The 21,258-nt window shown below is 46.6% G+C and overlaps 46 non-coding genes across 46 annotated transcripts; all 46 read right to left on the reverse strand.

Annotated features, from left to right (window-relative positions):
* Nucleotides 1-185: 185 nt before the first annotated feature.
* On the reverse strand, nucleotides 186-259 carry TRNAA-AGC (transfer RNA alanine (anticodon AGC)). The gene has a single exon. It is a non-coding gene; the product is annotated as a tRNA-Ala (tRNA).
* Nucleotides 260-692: 433 nt separating this feature from the next.
* Nucleotides 693-766, reverse strand: TRNAT-AGU (transfer RNA threonine (anticodon AGU)). The gene has a single exon. It is a non-coding gene; the product is annotated as a tRNA-Thr (tRNA).
* Nucleotides 767-1,707: 941 nt separating this feature from the next.
* Nucleotides 1,708-1,781, reverse strand: TRNAT-AGU (transfer RNA threonine (anticodon AGU)). Its single transcript has one exon. It is a non-coding gene; the product is annotated as a tRNA-Thr (tRNA).
* Nucleotides 1,782-2,213: 432 nt separating this feature from the next.
* Nucleotides 2,214-2,287, reverse strand: TRNAT-GGU (transfer RNA threonine (anticodon GGU)). Its single transcript has one exon. It is a non-coding gene; the product is annotated as a tRNA-Thr (tRNA).
* Nucleotides 2,288-2,552: 265 nt separating this feature from the next.
* TRNAT-AGU (transfer RNA threonine (anticodon AGU)) lies at nucleotides 2,553-2,626 on the reverse strand. The gene has a single exon. It is a non-coding gene; the product is annotated as a tRNA-Thr (tRNA).
* Nucleotides 2,627-2,722: 96 nt separating this feature from the next.
* Nucleotides 2,723-2,796, reverse strand: TRNAT-AGU (transfer RNA threonine (anticodon AGU)). Its single transcript has one exon. It is a non-coding gene; the product is annotated as a tRNA-Thr (tRNA).
* Nucleotides 2,797-3,059: 263 nt separating this feature from the next.
* On the reverse strand, nucleotides 3,060-3,133 carry TRNAT-AGU (transfer RNA threonine (anticodon AGU)). The gene has a single exon. It is a non-coding gene; the product is annotated as a tRNA-Thr (tRNA).
* A 266-nt stretch (nucleotides 3,134-3,399) lies between these two features.
* Nucleotides 3,400-3,473, reverse strand: TRNAA-AGC (transfer RNA alanine (anticodon AGC)). Its single transcript has one exon. It is a non-coding gene; the product is annotated as a tRNA-Ala (tRNA).
* Nucleotides 3,474-3,738: 265 nt separating this feature from the next.
* TRNAT-AGU (transfer RNA threonine (anticodon AGU)) lies at nucleotides 3,739-3,812 on the reverse strand. Its single transcript has one exon. It is a non-coding gene; the product is annotated as a tRNA-Thr (tRNA).
* A 1,277-nt stretch (nucleotides 3,813-5,089) lies between these two features.
* TRNAT-AGU (transfer RNA threonine (anticodon AGU)) lies at nucleotides 5,090-5,163 on the reverse strand. Its single transcript has one exon. It is a non-coding gene; the product is annotated as a tRNA-Thr (tRNA).
* A 939-nt stretch (nucleotides 5,164-6,102) lies between these two features.
* On the reverse strand, nucleotides 6,103-6,176 carry TRNAT-GGU (transfer RNA threonine (anticodon GGU)). The gene has a single exon. It is a non-coding gene; the product is annotated as a tRNA-Thr (tRNA).
* Nucleotides 6,177-6,438: 262 nt separating this feature from the next.
* TRNAT-AGU (transfer RNA threonine (anticodon AGU)) lies at nucleotides 6,439-6,512 on the reverse strand. Its single transcript has one exon. It is a non-coding gene; the product is annotated as a tRNA-Thr (tRNA).
* A 95-nt stretch (nucleotides 6,513-6,607) lies between these two features.
* Nucleotides 6,608-6,681, reverse strand: TRNAT-AGU (transfer RNA threonine (anticodon AGU)). The gene has a single exon. It is a non-coding gene; the product is annotated as a tRNA-Thr (tRNA).
* A 263-nt stretch (nucleotides 6,682-6,944) lies between these two features.
* On the reverse strand, nucleotides 6,945-7,018 carry TRNAA-AGC (transfer RNA alanine (anticodon AGC)). The gene has a single exon. It is a non-coding gene; the product is annotated as a tRNA-Ala (tRNA).
* A 263-nt stretch (nucleotides 7,019-7,281) lies between these two features.
* On the reverse strand, nucleotides 7,282-7,355 carry TRNAT-GGU (transfer RNA threonine (anticodon GGU)). Its single transcript has one exon. It is a non-coding gene; the product is annotated as a tRNA-Thr (tRNA).
* A 262-nt stretch (nucleotides 7,356-7,617) lies between these two features.
* On the reverse strand, nucleotides 7,618-7,691 carry TRNAT-AGU (transfer RNA threonine (anticodon AGU)). The gene has a single exon. It is a non-coding gene; the product is annotated as a tRNA-Thr (tRNA).
* A 95-nt stretch (nucleotides 7,692-7,786) lies between these two features.
* Nucleotides 7,787-7,860, reverse strand: TRNAT-AGU (transfer RNA threonine (anticodon AGU)). Its single transcript has one exon. It is a non-coding gene; the product is annotated as a tRNA-Thr (tRNA).
* Nucleotides 7,861-8,798: 938 nt separating this feature from the next.
* TRNAT-AGU (transfer RNA threonine (anticodon AGU)) lies at nucleotides 8,799-8,872 on the reverse strand. The gene has a single exon. It is a non-coding gene; the product is annotated as a tRNA-Thr (tRNA).
* Nucleotides 8,873-9,302: 430 nt separating this feature from the next.
* TRNAT-GGU (transfer RNA threonine (anticodon GGU)) lies at nucleotides 9,303-9,376 on the reverse strand. Its single transcript has one exon. It is a non-coding gene; the product is annotated as a tRNA-Thr (tRNA).
* Nucleotides 9,377-9,641: 265 nt separating this feature from the next.
* TRNAT-AGU (transfer RNA threonine (anticodon AGU)) lies at nucleotides 9,642-9,715 on the reverse strand. Its single transcript has one exon. It is a non-coding gene; the product is annotated as a tRNA-Thr (tRNA).
* Nucleotides 9,716-9,811: 96 nt separating this feature from the next.
* On the reverse strand, nucleotides 9,812-9,885 carry TRNAT-AGU (transfer RNA threonine (anticodon AGU)). The gene has a single exon. It is a non-coding gene; the product is annotated as a tRNA-Thr (tRNA).
* A 263-nt stretch (nucleotides 9,886-10,148) lies between these two features.
* On the reverse strand, nucleotides 10,149-10,222 carry TRNAT-AGU (transfer RNA threonine (anticodon AGU)). The gene has a single exon. It is a non-coding gene; the product is annotated as a tRNA-Thr (tRNA).
* A 266-nt stretch (nucleotides 10,223-10,488) lies between these two features.
* On the reverse strand, nucleotides 10,489-10,562 carry TRNAA-AGC (transfer RNA alanine (anticodon AGC)). The gene has a single exon. It is a non-coding gene; the product is annotated as a tRNA-Ala (tRNA).
* Nucleotides 10,563-10,827: 265 nt separating this feature from the next.
* On the reverse strand, nucleotides 10,828-10,901 carry TRNAT-AGU (transfer RNA threonine (anticodon AGU)). Its single transcript has one exon. It is a non-coding gene; the product is annotated as a tRNA-Thr (tRNA).
* Nucleotides 10,902-12,178: 1,277 nt separating this feature from the next.
* Nucleotides 12,179-12,252, reverse strand: TRNAT-AGU (transfer RNA threonine (anticodon AGU)). The gene has a single exon. It is a non-coding gene; the product is annotated as a tRNA-Thr (tRNA).
* Nucleotides 12,253-12,515: 263 nt separating this feature from the next.
* Nucleotides 12,516-12,589, reverse strand: TRNAT-AGU (transfer RNA threonine (anticodon AGU)). Its single transcript has one exon. It is a non-coding gene; the product is annotated as a tRNA-Thr (tRNA).
* Nucleotides 12,590-13,191: 602 nt separating this feature from the next.
* TRNAT-GGU (transfer RNA threonine (anticodon GGU)) lies at nucleotides 13,192-13,265 on the reverse strand. The gene has a single exon. It is a non-coding gene; the product is annotated as a tRNA-Thr (tRNA).
* A 262-nt stretch (nucleotides 13,266-13,527) lies between these two features.
* TRNAT-AGU (transfer RNA threonine (anticodon AGU)) lies at nucleotides 13,528-13,601 on the reverse strand. Its single transcript has one exon. It is a non-coding gene; the product is annotated as a tRNA-Thr (tRNA).
* Nucleotides 13,602-13,696: 95 nt separating this feature from the next.
* TRNAT-AGU (transfer RNA threonine (anticodon AGU)) lies at nucleotides 13,697-13,770 on the reverse strand. The gene has a single exon. It is a non-coding gene; the product is annotated as a tRNA-Thr (tRNA).
* A 602-nt stretch (nucleotides 13,771-14,372) lies between these two features.
* TRNAT-GGU (transfer RNA threonine (anticodon GGU)) lies at nucleotides 14,373-14,446 on the reverse strand. The gene has a single exon. It is a non-coding gene; the product is annotated as a tRNA-Thr (tRNA).
* A 93-nt stretch (nucleotides 14,447-14,539) lies between these two features.
* Nucleotides 14,540-14,613, reverse strand: TRNAT-AGU (transfer RNA threonine (anticodon AGU)). Its single transcript has one exon. It is a non-coding gene; the product is annotated as a tRNA-Thr (tRNA).
* A 266-nt stretch (nucleotides 14,614-14,879) lies between these two features.
* Nucleotides 14,880-14,953, reverse strand: TRNAA-AGC (transfer RNA alanine (anticodon AGC)). The gene has a single exon. It is a non-coding gene; the product is annotated as a tRNA-Ala (tRNA).
* Nucleotides 14,954-15,218: 265 nt separating this feature from the next.
* TRNAT-AGU (transfer RNA threonine (anticodon AGU)) lies at nucleotides 15,219-15,292 on the reverse strand. The gene has a single exon. It is a non-coding gene; the product is annotated as a tRNA-Thr (tRNA).
* A 1,108-nt stretch (nucleotides 15,293-16,400) lies between these two features.
* Nucleotides 16,401-16,474, reverse strand: TRNAT-AGU (transfer RNA threonine (anticodon AGU)). Its single transcript has one exon. It is a non-coding gene; the product is annotated as a tRNA-Thr (tRNA).
* A 262-nt stretch (nucleotides 16,475-16,736) lies between these two features.
* TRNAT-AGU (transfer RNA threonine (anticodon AGU)) lies at nucleotides 16,737-16,810 on the reverse strand. The gene has a single exon. It is a non-coding gene; the product is annotated as a tRNA-Thr (tRNA).
* A 95-nt stretch (nucleotides 16,811-16,905) lies between these two features.
* On the reverse strand, nucleotides 16,906-16,979 carry TRNAT-AGU (transfer RNA threonine (anticodon AGU)). Its single transcript has one exon. It is a non-coding gene; the product is annotated as a tRNA-Thr (tRNA).
* Nucleotides 16,980-17,581: 602 nt separating this feature from the next.
* TRNAT-GGU (transfer RNA threonine (anticodon GGU)) lies at nucleotides 17,582-17,655 on the reverse strand. The gene has a single exon. It is a non-coding gene; the product is annotated as a tRNA-Thr (tRNA).
* Nucleotides 17,656-17,748: 93 nt separating this feature from the next.
* TRNAT-AGU (transfer RNA threonine (anticodon AGU)) lies at nucleotides 17,749-17,822 on the reverse strand. Its single transcript has one exon. It is a non-coding gene; the product is annotated as a tRNA-Thr (tRNA).
* Nucleotides 17,823-18,088: 266 nt separating this feature from the next.
* Nucleotides 18,089-18,162, reverse strand: TRNAA-AGC (transfer RNA alanine (anticodon AGC)). Its single transcript has one exon. It is a non-coding gene; the product is annotated as a tRNA-Ala (tRNA).
* Nucleotides 18,163-18,427: 265 nt separating this feature from the next.
* On the reverse strand, nucleotides 18,428-18,501 carry TRNAT-AGU (transfer RNA threonine (anticodon AGU)). Its single transcript has one exon. It is a non-coding gene; the product is annotated as a tRNA-Thr (tRNA).
* A 1,277-nt stretch (nucleotides 18,502-19,778) lies between these two features.
* TRNAT-AGU (transfer RNA threonine (anticodon AGU)) lies at nucleotides 19,779-19,852 on the reverse strand. Its single transcript has one exon. It is a non-coding gene; the product is annotated as a tRNA-Thr (tRNA).
* Nucleotides 19,853-19,945: 93 nt separating this feature from the next.
* Nucleotides 19,946-20,019, reverse strand: TRNAT-AGU (transfer RNA threonine (anticodon AGU)). The gene has a single exon. It is a non-coding gene; the product is annotated as a tRNA-Thr (tRNA).
* A 95-nt stretch (nucleotides 20,020-20,114) lies between these two features.
* On the reverse strand, nucleotides 20,115-20,188 carry TRNAT-AGU (transfer RNA threonine (anticodon AGU)). The gene has a single exon. It is a non-coding gene; the product is annotated as a tRNA-Thr (tRNA).
* Nucleotides 20,189-20,790: 602 nt separating this feature from the next.
* Nucleotides 20,791-20,864, reverse strand: TRNAT-GGU (transfer RNA threonine (anticodon GGU)). The gene has a single exon. It is a non-coding gene; the product is annotated as a tRNA-Thr (tRNA).
* Nucleotides 20,865-20,957: 93 nt separating this feature from the next.
* Nucleotides 20,958-21,031, reverse strand: TRNAT-AGU (transfer RNA threonine (anticodon AGU)). The gene has a single exon. It is a non-coding gene; the product is annotated as a tRNA-Thr (tRNA).
* A 95-nt stretch (nucleotides 21,032-21,126) lies between these two features.
* TRNAT-AGU (transfer RNA threonine (anticodon AGU)) lies at nucleotides 21,127-21,200 on the reverse strand. Its single transcript has one exon. It is a non-coding gene; the product is annotated as a tRNA-Thr (tRNA).
* Nucleotides 21,201-21,258: the final 58 nt, after the last annotated feature.

Here is a 21,258-nt window from a genome sequence, read left to right on the forward strand (position 1 = left end):
GTCTTGACTCTCGAGGCACCGGTGAGATTCGAACTCACGATCTCCGGTTTACTAGACAGGCGCTTTAACCAAATAAGCCACGGCGCCTGCGCAGCGTCTTGTTCAGGCAGTGACACCATTAGAAGTATTTCCAACAATACTTCGAAAACAAAAAAAAACTAGAGAGACGTTAGTCTTGACTCTCGAGGCACCGGTGAGATTCGAACTCACGATCTCCTGTTTGCTAGACAGGCGCTTTAACCAACTACGCCACGGCGCCCGCGCAGCGTCTTGTTCAGGCATTGACCCCATCAGAAGCATTTAGAACTAAACTTCGAAAACAAAAACTAGACAGACGTTTGTTTTGACTCTCGAGGCACCGCTGAGATTCGAACTCACGATCTCCTGTTTACTAGACAGGCGCTTTAACCAACTAAGCCACGGCACCTGTGCAGCGTCTTGTTCAGGAAGTGACACCATCAGAAATATTTCGAACTAAACTTCGAAAACAAAAAACTAGAGAGACGTTAGTCTTGACTCCCGAGGCACCGGTGAGATTCGAACTCACGATCAGCTGTTTACTAGACAGGCGCTCTAACTAACTAAGTCACGGCGCCTGCGCAGCGTCTTGTTCAGGCAGTGACACCATCAGAAGTATTTCGAACTAAACTTCGGAAACAAAAAAACTAGAGACACGTTTGTCTTGACTCTCGAGGCACCGGTGAGATTCGAACTCATGATGTCCTGTTTACTAGACAGGCGCTTTAACCAACTAAGCCACGGCGCCTGCGCAGCGTCTTGCTCAGGCAGTGACACCATCAGAAGTATTTCGAACTAAACTTCGAAAACAACAAACTAGAGAGACGTTTGTCTTGACTCTTGAGGCACCGGTGAGATTCGAACTCACGATTTCCTGTTTACTAGACAGGCGCTTAAACTAAAGAAGCATCGGCGCCTGCGCTGCGTCTTGTTCAGGCAGTGACACCATCAGAAGTATTTCGAACTAAACTTCGAAAACAAAAAACTAGAGAGACGTTTGTCTTTACTCTTGAGGCACCGGTGAGATTCGAACTCACGATTTCTTGTTTACTAGGCAGGCGCTTTAACCAACTAAGCCATGGCGCCTGCGCGGCGTCTCGTTGAGGCAGTGACACCATTAGAAGTATTTCGAACTATACTTCGAAAACAAAAAATTACAGAGAAATTAGTCTTGTCTCTCGAGGTACCGGTGAGATTCGAGCTCACTATCTCCTGTTTACTAGACAGGTGAGATAACAAACTAAGACACGGTGACTGCGCAGCATCTTCTTCAGGCAGTGACACCATTAGAAGCATTTTAAATTATACTTCAAAAACAAAAGAACTAGAGAGAGGTTTGTCTTGACTCTCGAGGCACCGGTGAGATTCGAACTCACGATCTCCTGTTTACTAGACAGGCGCTTTAACTAGAGAAGCCACGGCGCCTGCGCAGCGTTTTGTTCAGGCAGTGACACCATCAGAAGTATTTGGAACTATACTTCGAAAACAAAAAACTAGAGAGACGTTAGTCTTCACTATCAGGGCACCGGTGAGATTCGAACAAATGATCTCCTGTTTACTAGACATGCGCTTTAACCAACTAAGCCACGGCGCCTGCGCAGCGTCTTGTTCAGGCAGTGACACCAACAGAAGTATTTCGAAGTAAACTTCGAAAACAAAAAACTAGAGAGACGTTTGTCTTGACTCTCGAGGCACCGGTGAGATTCGAACTCATGATCTCCTGTTTACTAGACAGGCGCTTTAACCAACTAAGCCACGGCGCCGGCGCAGCGTCTTGCTCAGGAAGTGACACCATCAGAAGTATTTCGAACTATACTTCGAAAACAAAAAACTAGAGAGACGTTAGTCTTGACTCTCGAGGCACTGGTGAGATTCGAACTCACAATCTCCTGTTTACTAGACAGGCGCTTTAACTAACTAAGCTACGGCGCCTGCGAAGCGTTTTGTTCAGGCAGTGACACCATCAGAAGTATTTCGAACTAAACTTCGAAAACAAAAGTACTGAAAGTTGGGCGAGTTGGTACTCGATCATGACTTCTTTGCGCAAAGACGTACACGGACACAAGGAAAAGAGGCAAACAACACGGGCGCCCGTGTTGTTTGCCTCTTTTCCTTGTGTCCGTGTACGTGTTTGCGCAAAAAAGTCTTGAATGTTCGAAAACAAAAAACTAAACAGACGTCAGTTTTGACTCCCGAGGCACCGGTGAGATTCGACCTCACGATCTCCTGTTTACCAGACAGGCGCTTTAACTAACTAAGCCACGGCGCCTGCAGCGTCTTGTTCAGGCAGTGACACCATCAGAAATATTTCGAACTATACTTCGAAAACAAAAAACTAGAGAGACGTTAGTCTTGACTCTCGAGGCACCGGGGGGATTCGAACTCATAATCTTCTGTTCACTAGTCAGGCGCTTTAACCAACTGAGCCACGGCGCCTGCGCAGCCTGCTGTTCAGGCAGTGACACCATCAGAAGTATTTCGAACTAAACTTCGAAAACAAAAAAAAACTAGAGAGACGTTTGTCTTGACTCTCGAGGCACCGGTGAGATTTGAACTCACGATCTCCTGTTTACTAGACAGGCACTTTAACCAACTAAGCCACGGCACCTGTGCAGCGTCTTGTTCAGGCAGTGACACCATCAGAAGTATTTCGAACTATACTTCGAAAACAAAAAAACTAAAGAGACGTTAGTCTTGACTCCCGAGGCACCGGTGAGATTCGAACTCACGATCTCCTGTTTACTAGACAGGCGCTTTAACTAACTAAGCCACGGTGCCTGCGCAGCGTCTTGTTCAGGCAGTGACACCATCTGAAGTATTTCGAACTAAACTTCGAAAACAAAAGTACTGAAAGTTGGGCGAGTTCGTACTCGATCATGACTTCTTTGCGCAAACACGTACACGGACACAAGGAAAAGAGGCAAACAACACGGGCGCCCGTGTTGTTTGCCTCTTTTCCTTGTGTCCGTGTACGTGTTTGCGCAAAGAAGGCAAGAATGTTCGAAAACAAAAAACTAGAGAGACGTTAGCCTTGACTCCCGAGGCACCGGTGAGATTCGAACTCACGATCTCCTGTTTACTAGACAGGCGCTTTAACTAACTAAGCCACAGCGCCTGCGCAGCATCTTGTTCAGGCAGTGACACCATCAGAATTATTTCGAACTAAGCTTCGAAAACAAAAAACTAGAGAGACGTTTGTCTTGACTCTCGAGGCACCGATGACATTCGAACTCATGATCTCCTGTTTACTAGACAGGCGCTTTAACCAACAAAGCCACGGCGCCTGCGCAGCGTCTTGTTCAGGCAGTGACACCACCAGAAGTATTTCGAACAATACTTCGAAAACAAAAAAAACTAGAGAGACGTTAGTCTTGGCTCTCGAGGCACCGGTGAGATTCGAACTCACGATCTCCTGTTTGCTAGACAGGCGCTTTAAGCAACTAAGCCACGGCGCCCACGCAGCGTCTTGTTCAGGCAGTGACCCCATCAGAAGCATTTAGAACTAAACTTCGAAAACAAAAAACTAGACAGACGTTTGTTTTGACTCTCGTGGCACCAGTGAGATTCGAACAAATGATCTCCTGTTTACTAGACATGCGCTTTTACCAACTAAGCCACGGCGCCTGCGCAGCGTCTTGTTCAGGCAGTGACCCCATCAGAAGTATTTCGAACTGAACTTCGGAAACAAAAAAACAAGAGACACGTTTGTCTCGACTCTCGAGGCACCGGTGAGATTCGAACTCATGATATCCTGTTTACTAGACAGGCGCTTTAACCAACTAAGCCACGGCGCCTGCGCAGCGTCTTGCTCAGGCAGTGACACCATCAGAAGTATTTCGAACTAAACTTCGAAAACAAAAAACTAGAGAGACGTTTGTCTTGACTCTCGAGGCACCGGTGAGATTCGAACTCACGATCTCCTGTTTACTAGACAGGCGCTTTAACTAAAGAAGCATCGGCGCCTGCGCAGCGTCTTGTTCAGGCAGTGACACCATCAGAAGTATTTCGAACTAAACTTCGAAAACAAAAAACTAGAGAGACGTTTGTCTTTACTATCGAGGCACCGGTGAGATTCGAACTCACGATTTCTTGTTTACTAGGCAGGCGCTTTAACCAACTAAGCCATAGCGCCTGCGCGGCGTCTCGTTAAGGCAGTGACACCATTAGAAGTATTTCGAACTATACTTCGAAAACAAAAAATTACAAAGAAATTGGTCTTGTCTCTCGAGGTACCGGTGAGATTCGAGCTCACTATCTCCTGTTTACTAGACAGGTGAGATAACAAACTAAGACACGGTGACTGCGCAGCATCTTCTTCAGGCAGTGACACCATTAGAAGCATTTTAAATTATACTTCAAAAACAAAAAACTAGAGAGAGGTTTGTCTTGACTCTCGAGGCACCGGTGAGGTTCGAACTCACGATCTCCTGTTTACTAGACAGGCGCTTTAACTAGAGAAGCTTCGGCCCCTGCGCAGCGTTTTGTTCAGGCAGTGACACCATCAGAAGTATTTGGAACTATACTTCGAAAACAAAAATCTAGAGAGACGTTAGTCTTCACTCTCAGGGCACCGGTGAGATTCGAACAAATGATCTCCTGTTTACTAGACATGCGCTTTAACCAACTAAGCCACGGCGCCTGCGCAGCGTCTTGTTCAGGCAGTGACACCAACAGAAGTATTTCGAAGTAAACTTCGAAAACAAAAAACTAGAGAGCCGTTTGTCTTGACTCTCGAGGCACCGGTGAGATTCGAACTCACGATCTCTAGTTTACTAGACAGGCGTTTAACAAACTGAGCCACGGCGCCTGCGCAGCGCCTTGTTCAGTCAGTGACACCATCAGAAGTATTTCGAACTAAACTTCGAAAACAAAAAGCTAGAGAGATGTTTGTCTTGACTCTCGAGGCACCGGTGAGATTCGAACTCATGATGTCCTGTTTACTAGACAGGCGCTTTAACCAACTAAGCCACGGCACCTGTGCAGCGTCTTTTTCAGGAAGTGACACCATCAGAACTATTTCGAACTTAACTTCGAAAACAAAAAACTAGAGAGACGTTAGTCTTGACTCTCGAGGCACCGGTGAGATTCGAACTCACGATCTCCTGTTTACTAGACAGGCGCTTTAACCAACTAAGCCACGGCGCCTGCAGCGTCTTGTTCAGGCAGTGACACCATCAGAAGTATTTCGAACTATACTTCGAAAACAAAAAACTAGAGGGACGTTAGTCTTGACTCTCGAGGCACCGGTGAGATTCGAACTCATAATCTGCTGTTTACTAGACAGGCGCTTTAACCAACTAAGCCACAGCGCCTGCGCAGCGTCTTGTTCAGGCAGTGACACCATCTGAAGTATTTCGAACTATACTTCGAAAACAAAAAAACTAGAGGGACGTTAGTCTTGACTCTCGAGGCACCGGTGAGATTCGAACTCACGATCTCCTGTTTACTAGACAGGCGCTTTAACTAACTATGCCACGGCGCCTGCGCAGCGTCTTGTTCAGACAGTGACACCATCAGAAGTATTTCGAACTAAACTTCGAAAACAAAAAAACTAGAGAGACGTTTGTCTTGACTCTCGAGGCACCGGTGAGATTCGAACTAATGATCTCCTGTTTACTAGACAGGCGCTTTAACCAACTAAGCCACGGCGCCTGCGCAGCGTCTTGCTCAGGAAGTGACACCATCAGAAGTATTTCGAACTATACTTCGAAAACAAAAAACTTGAGAGACGTTAGTCTTGACTCTCGAGGCACCGGTGAAATTCGAACTCACGATCTCCTGTTTACTAGCCAGGCGCTTTAACTAACTAAGCTACGGCGCCTGCGCAGCCTTTTGTTCAGGCAGTCACACCATCAGAAGTATTTCGAACTAAACTTCGAAAACAAAAGTACTGAAAGTTGGGCGAGTTGGTACTCGATCATGACTTCTTTGCGCAAAGACGTACACGGACACAAGGAAAAGAGGCAAACAACACGGGCGCCTGTGTTGTTTGCCTCTTTTCCTTGTGTCCGTGTTCGTGTTTGCGCAAAAAAGTCATGAATGTTCGAAAACAAAAAACTAGAGAGACGTCAGTTTTGACTCCCGAGGCACCGGTGAGATTCGACCTCACGATCTCCTGTTTACCAGACAGGCGCTTTAACTAACTAAGCCACGGCGCCTGCAGCGTCTTGTTCAGGCAGTGACACCATCAGAAATATTTCGAACCATACTTCGAAAACAAAAAACTAGACAGACGTCAGTCTTGACTCTCGAGGCACCGGTGGGATTCGAACTCATAATCTTCTGTTCACTAGTCAGGCGCTTTAACCAACTGAGCCACGGCGCCTGCGCAGCCTGTTGTTCAGGCAGTGACACCATCAGAAGTATTTTGAACTAAACTTCGAAAACAAAAAGCTTGAGAGATGTTTGTCTTGACTCTCGAGGCACCGGTGAGATTTGAACTCACGATCTCCTGTTTACTAGACAGGCACTTTAACCAACTAAGCCACGGCACCTGTGCAGCGTCTTGTTCAGGCAGTGACACCATCAGAAGTATTTCGAACTAAACTTCAAAAAGAAAAAACTAAAGAGACGTTAGTCTTGACTCCCGAGGCACCGGTGAGATTCGAACTCACGATCTCCTGTTTACTAGACAGGCGCTTTAACTAACTAAGCCACGGTGCCTGCGCAGCGTCTTGTTCAGGCAGTGACACCATCTGAAGTATTTCGAACTAAACTTCGAAAACAAAAGTACTGAAAGTTGGGCGAGTTCGTACTCGATCATGACTTCTTTGCGCAAACACGTACACGGACACAAGAAAAAGAGGCAAACAACACGGGCGCCCGTGTTGTTTGCCTCTTTTCCTTGTGTCCGTGTACGTGTTTGCGCAAAGAAGGCATGAATGTTCGAAAACAAAAAACTAGAGAGACGTTAGCCTTGACTCCCGAGGCACCGGTGAGATTCGAACTCACGATCTCCTGTTTGCTAGCCAGGCGCTTTAACTAACTAAGCTATGGCGCCTGCGCAGCCTTTTGTTCAGGCAGTCACACCATCAGAAGTATTTCGAACTAAACTTCGAAAACAAAAGTACTGAAAGTTGGGCGAGTTGGTACTCGATCATGACTTCTTTGCGCAAAGACGTACACGGACACAAGGAAAAGAGGCAAACAACACGGGCGCCCGTGTTGTTTGCCTCTTTTCCTTGTGTCCGTGTTCGTGTTTGCGCAAAAAAGTCATGAATGTTCGAAAACAAAAAACTAGAGAGACGTCAGTTTTGACTCCCGAGGCACCGGTGAGATTCGACCTCACGATCTCCTGTTTACCAGACAGGCGCTTTAACAAACTAAGCCACGGCGCCTGCAGCGTCTCGTTCAGGCAGTGACACCATCAGAAATATTTCGAACCATACTTCGAAAACAAAAAACTAGACAGACGTCAGTCTTGACTCTCGAGGCACCGGTGGGATTCGAACTCATAATCTTCTGTTCACTAGTCAGGCGCTTTAACCAACTGAGCCACGGCGCCTGCGCAGCCTGTTGTTCAGGCAGTGACACCATCAGAAGTATTTTGAACTAAACTTCGAAAACAAAAAGCTTGAGAGATGTTTGTCTTGACTCTCGAGGCACCGGTGAGATTTGAACTCACGATCTCCTGTTTACTAGACAGGCACTTTAACCAACTAAGCCACGGCACCTGTGCAGCGTCTTGTTCAGGCAGTGACACCATCAGAAGTATTTCGAACTAAACTTCAAAAAGAAAAAACTAAAGAGACGTTAGTCTTGACTCTCGAGGCACCGGTGAGATTCGAACTCACGATCTCGTGTTTACTAGACAGGCGCTTTAACCAACTAAGCCACGGCGCCTGCGCAGCGTCTTGTTCAGGCAGTGACACCATCAGAAGTATTTCGAACTAAGCTTCGAAAACAAAAAAACTAGAGAGACGTTTGTCTTGACTCTCGAGGCACCGGTGAGATTCGAACTAATGATCTCCTGTTTACTAGACAGGCGCTTTAACCAACTAAGCCACGGCGCCTGCGCAGCGTCTTGCTCAGGAAGTGACACCATCAGAAGTATTTCGAACTATACTTCGAAAACAAAAAACTTGAGAGACGTTAGTCTTGACTCTCGAGGCACCGGTGAAATTCGAACTCACGATCTCCTGTTTACTAGCCAGGCGCTTTAACTAACTAAGCTACGGCGCCTGCGCAGCCTTTTGTTCAGGCAGTCACACCATCAGAAGTATTTCGAACTAAACTTCGAAAACAAAAGTACTGAAAGTTGGGCGAGTTGGTACTCGATCATGACTTCTTTGCGCAAAGACGTACACGGACACAAGGAAAAGAGGCAAACAACACGGGCGCCCGTGTTGTTTGCCTCTTTTCCTTGTGTCCGTGTTCGTGTTTGCGCAAAAAAGTCATGAATGTTCGAAAACAAAAAACTAGAGAGACGTCAGTTTTGACTCCCGAGGCACCGGTGAGATTCGACCTCACGATCTCCTGTTTACCAGAAAGGCGCTTTAACTAACTAAGCCACGGCGCCTGCAGCGTCTTGTTCAGGCAGTGACACCATCAGAAATATTTCGAACCATACTTCGAAAACAAAAAACTAGACAGACGTCAGTCTTGACTCTCGAGGCACCGGTGGGATTCGAACTCATAATCTTCTGTTCACTAGTCAGGCGCTTTAACCAACTAAGCCACGGCGCCTGCGCAGCGTCTTGTTCAGGCAGTGACACCAACAGAAGTATTTCGAAGTAAACTTCGAAAACAAAAAACTAGAGAGACGTTTGTCTTGACTCTCGAGGCACCGGTGAGATTCGAACTCATGATCTCCTGTTTACTAGACAGGCGCTTTAACCAACTAAGCCACGGCGCCTGCAGCGTCTTGCTCAGGAAGTGACACCATCAGAAGTATTTCGAACTATACTTCGAAAACAAAAAACTAGAGAGACGTTAGTCTTGACTCTCGAGGCACTGGTGAGATTCGAACTCACAATCTCCTGTTTACTAGACAGGCGCTTTAACTAACTAAGCTACGGCGCCTGCGAAGCGTTTTGTTCAGGCAGTGACACCATCAGAAGTATTTCGAACTAAACTTCGAAAACAAAAGTACTGAAAGTTGGGCGAGTTGGTACTCGATCATGACTTCTTTGCGCAAAGACGTACACGGACACAAGGAAAAGAGGCAAACAACACGGGCGCCCGTGTTGTTTGCCTCTTTTCCTTGTGTCCGTGTACGTGTTTGCGCAAAAAAGTCTTGAATGTTCGAAAACAAAAAACTAAACAGACGTCAGTTTTGACTCCCGAGGCACCGGTGAGATTCGACCTCACGATCTCCTGTTTACCAGACAGGCGCTTTAACTAACTAAGCCACGGCGCCTGCAGCGTCTTGTTCAGGCAGTGACACCATCAGAAATATTTCGAACTATACTTCGAAAACAAAAAACTAGAGAGACGTTAGTCTTGACTCTCGAGGCACCGGGGGGATTCGAACTCATAATCTTCTGTTCACTAGTCAGGCGCTTTAACCAACTGAGCCACGGCGCCTGCGCAGCCTGCTGTTCAGGCAGTGACACCATCAGAAGTATTTCGAACTAAACTTCGAAAACAAAAAAAAACTAGAGAGACGTTTGTCTTGACTCTCGAGGCACCGGTGAGATTTGAACTCACGATCTCCTGTTTACTAGACAGGCACTTTAACCAACTAAGCCACGGCACCTGTGCAGCGTCTTGTTCAGGCAGTGACACCATCAGAAGTATTTCGAACTATACTTCGAAAACGAAAAAACTAAAGAGACGTTAGTCTTGACTCCCGAGGCACCGGTGAGATTCGAACTCACGATCTCCTGTTTACTAGACAGGCGCTTTAACTAACTAAGCCACGGTGCCTGCGCAGCGTCTTGTTCAGGCAGTGACACCATCTGAAGTATTTCGAACTAAACTTCGAAAACAAAAGTACTGAAAGTTGGGCGAGTTCGTACTCGATCATGACTTCTTTGCGCAAACACGTACACGGACACAAGGAAAAGAGGCAAACAACACGGGTGCCCGTGTTGTTTGCCTCTTTTCCTTGTGTCCGTGTACGTGTTTGCGCAAAGAAGGCAAGAATGTTCGAAAACAAAAAACTAGAGAGACGTTAGCCTTGACTCCCGAGGCACCGGTGAGATTCGAACTCACGATCTCCTGTTTACTAGACAGGCGCTTTAACTAACTAAGCCACAGCGCCTGCGCAGCATCTTGTTCAGGCAGTGACACCATCAGAATTATTTCGAACTAAGCTTCGAAAACAAAAAACTAGAGAGACGTTTGTCTTGACTCTCGAGGCACCGGTGACATTCGAACTCATGATCTCCTGTTTACTAGACAGGCGCTTTAACCAACAAAGCCACGGCGCCTGCGCAGCGTCTTGTTCAGGCAGTGACACCACCAGAAGTATTTCGAACAATACTTCGAAAACAAAAAAAACTAGAGAGACGTTAGTCTTGGCTCTCGAGGCTCCGGTGAGATTCGAACTCACGATCTCCTGTTTGCTAGACAGGCGCTTTAAGCAACTAAGCCACGGCGCCCACGCAGCGTCTTGTTCAGGCAGTGACCCCATCAGAAGCATTTAGAACTAAACTTCGAAAACAAAAAACTAGACAGACGTTTGTTTTGACTCTCGTGGCACCAGTGAGATTCGAACAAATGATCTCCTGTTTACTAGACATGCGCTTTTACCAACTAAGCCACGGCGCCTGCGCAGCGTCTTGTTCAGGCAGTGACCCCATCAGAAGTATTTCGAACTGAACTTCGGAAACAAAAAAACAAGAGACACGTTTGTCTCGACTCTCGAGGCACCGGTGAGATTCGAACTCATGATATCCTGTTTACTAGACAGGCGCTTTAACCAACTAAGCCACGGCGCCTGCGCAGCGTCTTGCTCAGGCAGTGACACCATCAGAAGTATTTCGAACTAAACTTCGAAAACAAAAAACTAGAGAGACGTTTGTCTTGACTCTCGAGGCACCGGTGAGATTCGAACTCACGATCTCCTGTTTACTAGACAGGCGCTTTAACTAAAGAAGCATCGGCGCCTGCGCAGCGTCTTGTTCAGGCAGTGACACCATCAGAAGTATTTCGAACTAAACTTCGAAAACAAAAAACTAGAGAGACGTTTGTCTTTACTCTCGAGGCACCGGTGAGATTCGAACTCACGATTTCTTGTTTACTAGGCAGGCGCTTTAACCAACTAAGCCATAGCGCCTGCGCGGCGTCTCGTTAAGGCAGTGACACCATTAGAAGTATTTCGAACTATACTTCGAAAACAAAAAATTACAAAGAAATTGGTCTTGTCTCTCGAGGTACCGGTGAGATTCGAGCTCACTATCTCCTGTTTACTAGACAGGTGAGATAACAAACTAAGACACGGTGACTGCGCAGCATCTTCTTCAGGCAGTGACACCATTAGAAGCATTTTAAATTATACTTCAAAAACAAAAAACTAGAGAGAGGTTTGTCTTGACTCTCGAGGCACCGGTGAGGTTCGAACTCACGATCTCCTGTTTACTAGACAGGCGCTTTAACTAGAGAAGCCACGGCGCCTGCGCAGCGTTTTGTTCAGGCAGTGACACCATCAGAAGTATTTGGAACTATACTTCGAAAACAAAAATCTAGAGAGACGTTAGTCTTCACTCTCAGGGCACCGGTGAGATTCGAACAAATGATCTCCTGTTTACTAGACATGCGCTTTAACCAACTAAGCCACGGCGCCTGCGCAGCGTCTTGTTCAGGCAGTGACACCAACAGAAGTATTTCGAAGTAAACTTCGAAAACAAAAAACTAGAGAGCCGTTTGTCTTGACTCTCGAGGCACCGGTGAGATTCGAACTCACGATCTCTAGTTTACTAGACAGGCGTTTAACAAACTGAGCCACGGCGCCTGCGCAGCGCCTTGTTCAGTCAGTGACACCATCAGAAGTATTTCGAACTAAACTTCGAAAACAAAAAGCTAGAGAGATGTTTGTCTTGACTCTCGAGGCACCGGTGAGATTCGAACTCATGATGTCCTGTTTACTAGACAGGCGCTTTAACCAACTAAGCCACGGCACCTGTGCAGCGTCTTTTTCAGGAAGTGACACCATCAGAACTATTTCGAACTTAACTTCGAAAACAAAAAACTAGAGAGACGTTAGTCTTGACTCTCGAGGCACCGGTGAGATTCGAACTCACGATCTCCTGTTTACTAGACAGGCGCTTTAACCAACTAAGCCACGGCGCCTGCAGCGTCTTGTTCAGGCAGTGACACCATCAGAAGTATTTCGAACTATACTTCGAAAACAAAAAACTAGAGGGACGTTAGTCTTGACTCTCGAGGCACCGGTGAGATTCGAACTCATAATCTGCTGTTTACTAGACAGGCGCTTTAACCAACTAAGCCACAGCGCCTGCGCAGCGTCTTGTTCAGGCAGTGACACCATCTGAAGTATTTCGAACTATACTTCGAAAACAAAAAAACTAGAGGGACGTTAGTCTTGACTCTCGAGGCACCGGTGAGATTCGAACTCACGATCTCGTGTTTACTAGACAGGCGCTTTAACCAACTAAGCCACGGCGCCTGCGCAGCGTCTTGTTCAGGCAGTGACACCATCAGAAGTATTTCGAACTAAACTTCGAAAACAAAAAAACTAGACAGACGTTTGTCTTGACTCTCGAGGCACCGGTGAGATTCGAACTAATGATCTCCTGTTTACTAGACAGGCGCTTTAACCAACTAAGCCACGGCGCCTGCGCAGCGTCTTGCTCAGGAAGTGACACCATCAGAAGTATTTCGAACTATACTTCGAAAACAAAAAACTTGAGAGACGTTAGTCTTGACTCTCGAGGCACCGGTGAAATTCGAACTCACGATCTCCTGTTTACTAGCCAGGCGCTTTAACTAACTAAGCTACGGCGCCTGCGCAGCCTTTTGTTCAGGCAGTCACACCATCAGAAGTATTTCGAACTAAACTTCGAAAACAAAAGTACTGAAAGTTGGGCGAGTTGGTACTCGATCATGACTTCTTTGCGCAAAGACGTACACGGACACAAGGAAAAGAGGCAAACAACACGGGCGCCCGTGTTGTTTGCCTCTTTTCCTTGTGTCCGTGTTCGTGTTTGCGCAAAAAAGTCATGAATGTTCGAAAACAAAAAACTAGAGAGACGTCAGTTTTGACTCCCGAGGCACCGGTGAGATTCGACCTCACGATCTCCTGTTTACCAGACAGGCGCTTTAACTAACTAAGCCACGGCGCCTGCAGCGTCTTGTTCAGGCAGTGACACCATCAGAAATATTTCGAACCATACTTCGAAAACAAAAAACTAGACAGACGTCAGTCTTGACTCTCGAGGCACCGGTGGGATTCGAACTCATAATCTTCTGTTCACTAGTCAGGCGCTTTAACCAACTGAGCCACGGCGCCTGCGCAGCCTGTTGTTCAGGCAGTGACACCATCAGAAGTATTTTGAACTAAACTTCGAAAACAAAAAGCTTGAGAGATGTTTGTCTTGACTCTCGAGGCACCGGTGAGATTTGAACTCACGATCTCCTGTTTACTAGACAGGCACTTTAACCAACTAAGCCACGGCACCTGTGCAGCGTCTTGTTCAGGCAGTGACACCATCAGAAGTATTTCGAACTAAACTTCAAAAAGAAAAAACTAAAGAGACGTTAGTCTTGACTCCCGAGGCACCGGTGAGATTCGAACTCACGATCTCCTGTTTACTAGACAGGCGCTTTAACTAACTAAGCCACGGCGCCTGCGCAGCGTCTTGTTCAGGCAGTGACACCATCAGAAGTATTTCGAACTAAACTTCGAAAACAAAAAAACTAGAGAGACGTTTGTCTTGACTCTCGAGGCACCGGTGAGATTCGAACTAATGATCTCCTGTTTACTAGACAGGCGCTTTAACCAACTAAGCCACGGCGCCTGCGCAGCGTCTTGCTCAGGAAGTGACACCATCAGAAGTATTTCGAACTATACTTCGAAAACAAAAAACTTGAGAGACGTTAGTCTTGACTCTCGAGGCACCGGTGAAATTCGAACTCACGATCTCCTGTTTACTAGCCAGGCGCTTTAACTAACTAAGCTACGGCGCCTGCGCAGCCTTTTGTTCAGGCAGTCACACCATCAGAAGTATTTCGAACTAAACATCGAAAACAAAAGTACTGAAAGTTGGGCGAGTTGGTACTCGATCATGACTTCTTTGCGCAAAGACGTACACGGACACAAGGAAAAGAGGCAAACAACACGGGCGCCCGTGTTGTTTGCCTCTTTTCCTTGTGTCCGTGTTCGTGTTTGCGCAAAAAAGTCATGAATGTTCGAAAACAAAAAACTAGAGAGACGTCAGTTTTGACTCCCGAGGCACCGGTGAGATTCGACCTCACGATCTCCTGTTTACCAGACAGGCGCTTTAACTAACTAAGCCACGGCGCCTGCAGCGTCTTGTTCAGGCAGTGACACCATCAGAAATATTTCGAACCATACTTCGAAAACAAAAAACTAGACAGACGTCAGTCTTGACTCTCGAGGCACCGGTGAGATTCGAACTCACGATCTCCTGTTTACTAGACAGGCGCTTTAACTAACTAAGCCACAGCGCCTGCGCAGCATCTTGTTCAGGCAGTGACACCATCAGAATTATTTCGAACTAAGCTTCGAAAACAAAAAACTAGAGAGACGTTTGTCTTGACTCTCGAGGCACCGGTGACATTCGAACTCATGATCTCCTGTTTACTAGACAGGCGCTTTAACCAACAAAGCCACGGCGCCTGCGCAGCGTCTTGTTCAGGCAGTGACACCACCAGAAGTATTTCGAACAATACTTCGAAAACAAAAAAAACTAGAGAGACGTTAGTCTTGGCTCTCGAGGCACCGGTGAGATTCGAACTCACGATCTCCTGTTTGCTAGACAGGCGCTTTAAGCAACTAAGCCACGGCGCCCACGCAGCGTCTTGTTCAGGCAGTGACCCCATCAGAAGCATTTAGAACTAAACTTCGAAAACAAAAAACTAGACAGACGTTTGTTTTGACTCTCGTGGCACCAGTGAGATTCGAACAAATGATCTCCTGTTTACTAGACATGCGCTTTTACCAACTAAGCCACGGCGCCTGCGCAGCGTCTTGTTCAGGCAGTGACCCCATCAGAAGTATTTCGAACTGAACTTCGGAAACAAAAAAACAAGAGACACGTTTGTCTCGACTCTCGAGGCACCGGTGAGATTCGAACTCATGATATCCTGTTTACTAGACAGGCGCTTTAACCAACTAAGCCACGGCGCCTGCGCAGCGTCTTGCTCAGGCAGTGACACCATCAGAAGTATTTCGAACTAAACTTCGAAAACAAAAAACTAGAGAGACGTTTGTCTTGACTCTCGAGGCACCGGTGAGATTCGAACTCACGATCTCCTGTTTACTAGACAGGCGCTTTAACTAAAGAAGCATCGGCGCCTGCGCAGCGTCTTGTTCAGGCAGTGACACCATCAGAAGTATTTCGAACTAAACTTCGAAAACAAAAAACTAGAGAGACGTTTGTCTTTACTCTCGAGGCACCGGTGAGATTCGAACTCACGATTTCTTGTTTACTAGGCAGGCGCTTTAACCAACTAAGCCATAGCGCCTGCGCGGCGTCTCGTTGAGGCAGTGACACCATTAGAAGTATTTCGAACTATACTTCGAAAACAAAAAATTACAAAGAAATTGGTCTTGTCTCTCGAGGTACCGGTGAGATTCGAGCTCACTATCTCCTGTTTACTAGACAGGTGAGATAACAAACTAAGACACGGTGACTGCGCAGCATCTTCTTCAGGCAGTGACACCATTAGAAGCATTTTAAATTATACTTCAAAAACAAAAAACTAGAGAGAGGTTTGTCTTGACTCTCGAGGCACCGGTGAGGTTCGAACTCACGATCTCCTGTTTACTAGACAGGCGCTTTAACTAGAGAAGCCACGGCGCCTGCGCAGCGTTTTGTTCAGGCAGTGACACCATCAGAAGTATTTGGAACTATACTTCGAAAACAAAAATCTAGAGAGACGTTAGTCTTCACTCTCAGGGCACCGGTGAGATTCGAACAAATGATCTTCTGTTTACTAGACATGCGCTTTAACCAACTAAGCCACGGCGCCTGCGCAGCGTCTTGTTCAGGCAGTGACACCAACAGAAGTATTTCGAAGTAAACTTCGAAAACAAAAAACTAGAGAGCCGTTTGTCTTGACTCTCGAGGCACCGGTGAGATTCGAACTCACGATCTCTAGTTTACTAGACAGGCGTTTAACAAACTGAGCCACGGCGCCTGCGCAGCGCCTTGTTCAGTCAGTGACACCATCAGAAGTATTTCGAACTAAACTTCGAAAACAAAAAGCTAGAGAGATGTTTGTCTTGACTCTCGAGGCACCGGTGAGATTTGAACTCACGATCTCCTGTTTACTAGACAGGCACTTTAACTAACTAAGCCACGGCGCCTGCAGCGTCTTGTTCAGGCAGTGACACCATCAGAAATATTTCGAACCATACTTCGAAAACAAAAAACTAGACAGACGTCAGTCTTGACTCTCGAGGCACCGGTGGGATTCGAACTCATAATCTTCTGTTCACTAGTCAGGCGCTTTAACCAACTGAGCCACGGCGCCTGCGCAGCCTGTTGTTCAGGCAGTGACACCATCAGAAGTATTTTGAACTAAACTTCGAAAACAAAAAGCTTGAGAGATGTTTGTCTTGACTCTCGAGGCACCGGTGAGATTTGAACTCACGATCTCCTGTTTACTAGACAGGCACTTTAACCAACTAAGCCACGGCACCTGTGCAGCGTCTTGTTCAGGCAGTGACACCATCAGAAGTATTTCGAACTAAACTTCAAAAAGAAAAAACTAAAGAGACGTTAGTCTTGACTCCCGAGGCACCGGTGAGATTCGAACTCACGATCTCCTGTTTACTAGACAGGCGCTTTAACTAACTAAGCCACGGCGCCTGCGCAGCGTCTTGTTCAGGCAGTGACACCATCAGAAGTATTTCGAACTAAACTTCGAAAACAAAAAAACTAGAGAGACGTTTGTCTTGACTCTCGAGGCACCGGTGAGATTCGAACTAATGATCTCCTGTTTACTAGACAGGCGCTTTAACCAACTAAGCCACGGCGCCTGCGCAGCGTCTTGCTCAGGAAGTGACACCATCAGAAGTATTTCGAACTATACTTCGAAAACAAAAAACTTGAGAGACGTTAGTCTTGACTCTCGAGGCACCGGTGAAATTCGAACTCACGATCTCCTGTTTACTAGCCAGGCGCTTTAACTAACTAAGCTACGGCGCCTGCGCAGCCTTTTGTTCAGGCAGTCACACCATCAGAAGTATTTCGAACTAAACTTCGAAAACAAAAGTACTGAAAGTTGGGCGAGTTGGTACTCGATCATGACTTCTTTGCGCAAAGACGTACACGGACACAAGGAAAAGAGGCAAACAACACGGGCGCCCGTGTTGTTTGCCTCTTTTCCTTGTGTCCGTGTTCGTGTTTGCGCAAAAAAGTCATGAATGTTCGAAAACAAAAAACTAGAGAGACGTCAGTTTTGACTCCCGAGGCACCGGTGAGATTCGACCTCACGATCTCCTGTTTACCAGACAGGCGCTTTAACTAACTAAGCCACGGCGCCTGCAGCGTCTTGTTCAGGCAGTGACACCATCAGAAATATTTCGAACCATACTTCGAAAACAAAAAACTAGACAGACGTCAGTCTTGACTCTCGAGGCACCGGTGAGATTCGAACTCACGATCTCCTGTTTACTAGACAGGCGCTTTAACTAACTAAGCCACAGCGCCTGCGCAGCATCTTGTTCAGGCAGTGACACCATCAGAATTATTTCGAACTAAGCTTCGAAAACAAAAAACTAGAGAGACGTTTGTCTTGACTCTCGAGGCACCGGTGACATTCGAACTCATGATCTCCTGTTTACTAGACAGGCGCTTTAACCAACAAAGCCACGGCGCCTGCGCAGCGTCTTGTTCAGGCAGTGACACCACCAGAAGTATTTCGAACAATACTTCGAAAACAAAAAAAACTAGAGAGACGTTAGTCTTGGCTCTCGAGGCACCGGTGAGATTCGAACTCACGATCTCCTGTTTGCTAGACAGGCGCTTTAAGCAACTAAGCCACGGCGCCCACGCAGCGTCTTGTTCAGGCAGTGACCCCATCAGAAGCATTTAGAACTAAACTTCGAAAACAAAAAACTAGACAGACGTTTGTTTTGACTCTCGTGGCACCAGTGAGATTCGAACAAATGATCTCCTGTTTACTAGACATGCGCTTTTACCAACTAAGCCACGGCGCCTGCGCAGCGTCTTGTTCAGGCAGTGACCCCATCAGAAGTATTTCGAACTGAACTTCGGAAACAAAAAAACAAGAGACACGTTTGTCTCGACTCTCGAGGCACCGGTGAGATTCGAACTCATGATATCCTGTTTACTAGACAGGCGCTTTAACCAACTAAGCCACGGCGCCTGCGCAGCGTCTTGCTCAGGCAGTGACACCATCAGAAGTATTTCGAACTAAACTTCGAAAACAAAAAACTAGAGAGACGTTTGTCTTGACTCTCGAGGCACCGGTGAGATTCGAACTCACGATCTCCTGTTTACTAGACAGGCGCTTTAACTAAAGAAGCATCGGCGCCTGCGCAGCGTCTTGTTCAGGCAGTGACACCATCAGAAGTATTTCGAACTAAACTTCGAAAACAAAAAACTAGAGAGACGTTTGTCTTTACTCTCGAGGCACCGGTGAGATTCGAACTCACGATTTCTTGTTTACTAGGCAGGCGCTTTAACCAACTAAGCCATAGCGCCTGCGCGGCGTCTCGTTGAGGCAGTGACACCATTAGAAGTATTTCGAACTATACTTCGAAAACAAAAAATTACAAAGAAATTGGTCTTGTCTCTCGAGGTACCGGTGAGATTCGAGCTCACTATCTCCTGTTTACTAGACAGGTGAGATAACAAACTAAGACACGGTGACTGCGCAGCATCTTCTTCAGGCAGTGACACCATTAGAAGCATTTTAAATTATACTTCAAAAACAAAAAACTAGAGAGAGGTTTGTCTTGACTCTCGAGGCACCGGTGAGGTTCGAACTCACGATCTCCTGTTTACTAGACAGGCGCTTTAACTAGAGAAGCCACGGCGCCTGCGCAGCGTTTTGTTCAGGCAGTGACACCATCAGAAGTATTTGGAACTATACTTCGAAAACAAAAATCTAGAGAGACGTTAGTCTTCACTCTCAGGGCACCGGTGAGATTCGAACAAATGATCTTCTGTTTACTAGACATGCGCTTTAACCAACTAAGCCACGGCGCCTGCGCAGCGTCTTGTTCAGGCAGTGACACCAACAGAAGTATTTCGAAGTAAACTTCGAAAACAAAAAACTAGAGAGCCGTTTGTCTTGACTCTCGAGGCACCGGTGAGATTCGAACTCACGATCTCTAGTTTACTAGACAGGCGTTTAACAAACTGAGCCACGGCGCCTGCGCAGCGCCTTGTTCAGTCAGTGACACCATCAGAAGTATTTCGAACTAAACTTCGAAAACAAAAAGCTAGAGAGATGTTTGTCTTGACTCTCGAGGCACCGGTGAGATTCGAACTCATGATGTCCTGTTTACTAGACAGGCGCTTTAACCAACTAAGCCACGGCACCTGTGCAGCGTCTTTTTCAGGAAGTGACACCATCAGAACTATTTCGAACTTAACTTCGAAAACAAAAAACTAGAGAGACGTTAGTCTTGACTCTCGAGGCACCGGTGAGATTCGAACTCACGATCTCCTGTTTACTAGACAGGCGCTTTAACCAGCTAAGCCACGGCGCCTGCAGCGTCTTGTTCAGGCAGTGACACCATCAGAAGTATTTCGAACTATACTTCGAAAACAAAAAACTAGAGGGACGTTTGTCTTGACTCTCGAGGCACCGGTGAGATTTGAACTCACGATCTCCTGTTTACTAGACAGGCACTTTAACCAACTAAGCCACGGCACCTGTGCAGCGTCTTGTTCAGGCAGTGACACCATCAGAAGTATTTCGAACTAAACTTCAAAAAGAAAAAACTAAAGAGACGTTAGTCTTGACTCCCGAGGCACCGGTGAGATTCGAACTCACGATCTCCTGTTTACTAGACAGGCGCTTTAACTAACTAAGCCACGGCGCCTGCGCAGCGTCTTGTTCAGACAGTGACACCATCAGAAGTATTTCGAACTAAACTTCGAAAACAAAAAAACTAGAGAGACGTTTGTCTTGACTCTCGAGGCACCGGTGAGATTCGAACTAATGATCTCCTGTTTACTAGACAGGCGCTTTAACCAACTAAGCCACGGCGCCTGCGCAGCGTCTTGCTCAGGAAGTGACACCATCAGAAGTATTTCGAACTATACTTCGAAAACAAAAAACTTGAGAGACGTTAGTCTTGACTCTCGAGGCACCGGTGAAATTCGAACTCACGATCTCCTGTTTACTAGCCAGGCGCTTTAACTAACTAAGCTACGGCGCCTGCGCAGCCTTTTGTTCAGGCAGTCACACCATCAGAAGTATTTCGAACTAAACTTCGAAAACAAAAGTACTGAAAGTTGGGCGAGTTGGTACTCGATCATGACTTCTTTGCGCAAAGACGTACACGGACACAAGGAAAAGAGGCAAACAACACGGGCGCCCGTGTTGTTTGCCTCTTTTCCTTGTGTCCGTGTTCGTGTTTGCGCAAAAAAGTCATGAATGTTCGAAAACAAAAAACTAGAGAGACGTCAGTTTTGACTCCCGAGGCACCGGTGAGATTCGACCTCACGATCTCCTGTTTACCAGACAGGCGCTTTAACTAACTAAGCCACGGCGCCTGCAGCGTCTTGTTCAGGCAGTGACACCATCAGAAGTATTTTGAACTAAACTTCGAAAACAAAAAGCTTGAGAGATGTTTGTCTTGACTCTCGAGGCACCGGTGAGATTTGAACTCACGATCTCCTGTTTACTAGACAGGCACTTTAACCAACTAAGCCACGGCACCTGTGCAGCGTCTTGTTCAGGCAGTGACACCATCAGAAGTATTTCGAACTAAACTTCAAAAAGAAAAAACTAAAGAGACGTTAGTCTTGACTCCCGAGGCACCGGTGAGATTCGAACTCACGATCTCCTGTTTACTAGACAGGCGCTTTAACTAACTAAGCCACGGTGCCTGCGCAGCGTCTTGTTCAGGCAGTGACACCATCTGAAGTATTTCGAACTAAACTTCGA

The sequence above is a fragment of the Rhipicephalus microplus genome, unplaced genomic scaffold (assembly GCF_043290135.1).
Source record: "Rhipicephalus microplus isolate Deutch F79 unplaced genomic scaffold, USDA_Rmic scaffold_62, whole genome shotgun sequence".
NCBI classification, from domain to species: domain Eukaryota; kingdom Metazoa; phylum Arthropoda; class Arachnida; order Ixodida; family Ixodidae; genus Rhipicephalus; species Rhipicephalus microplus.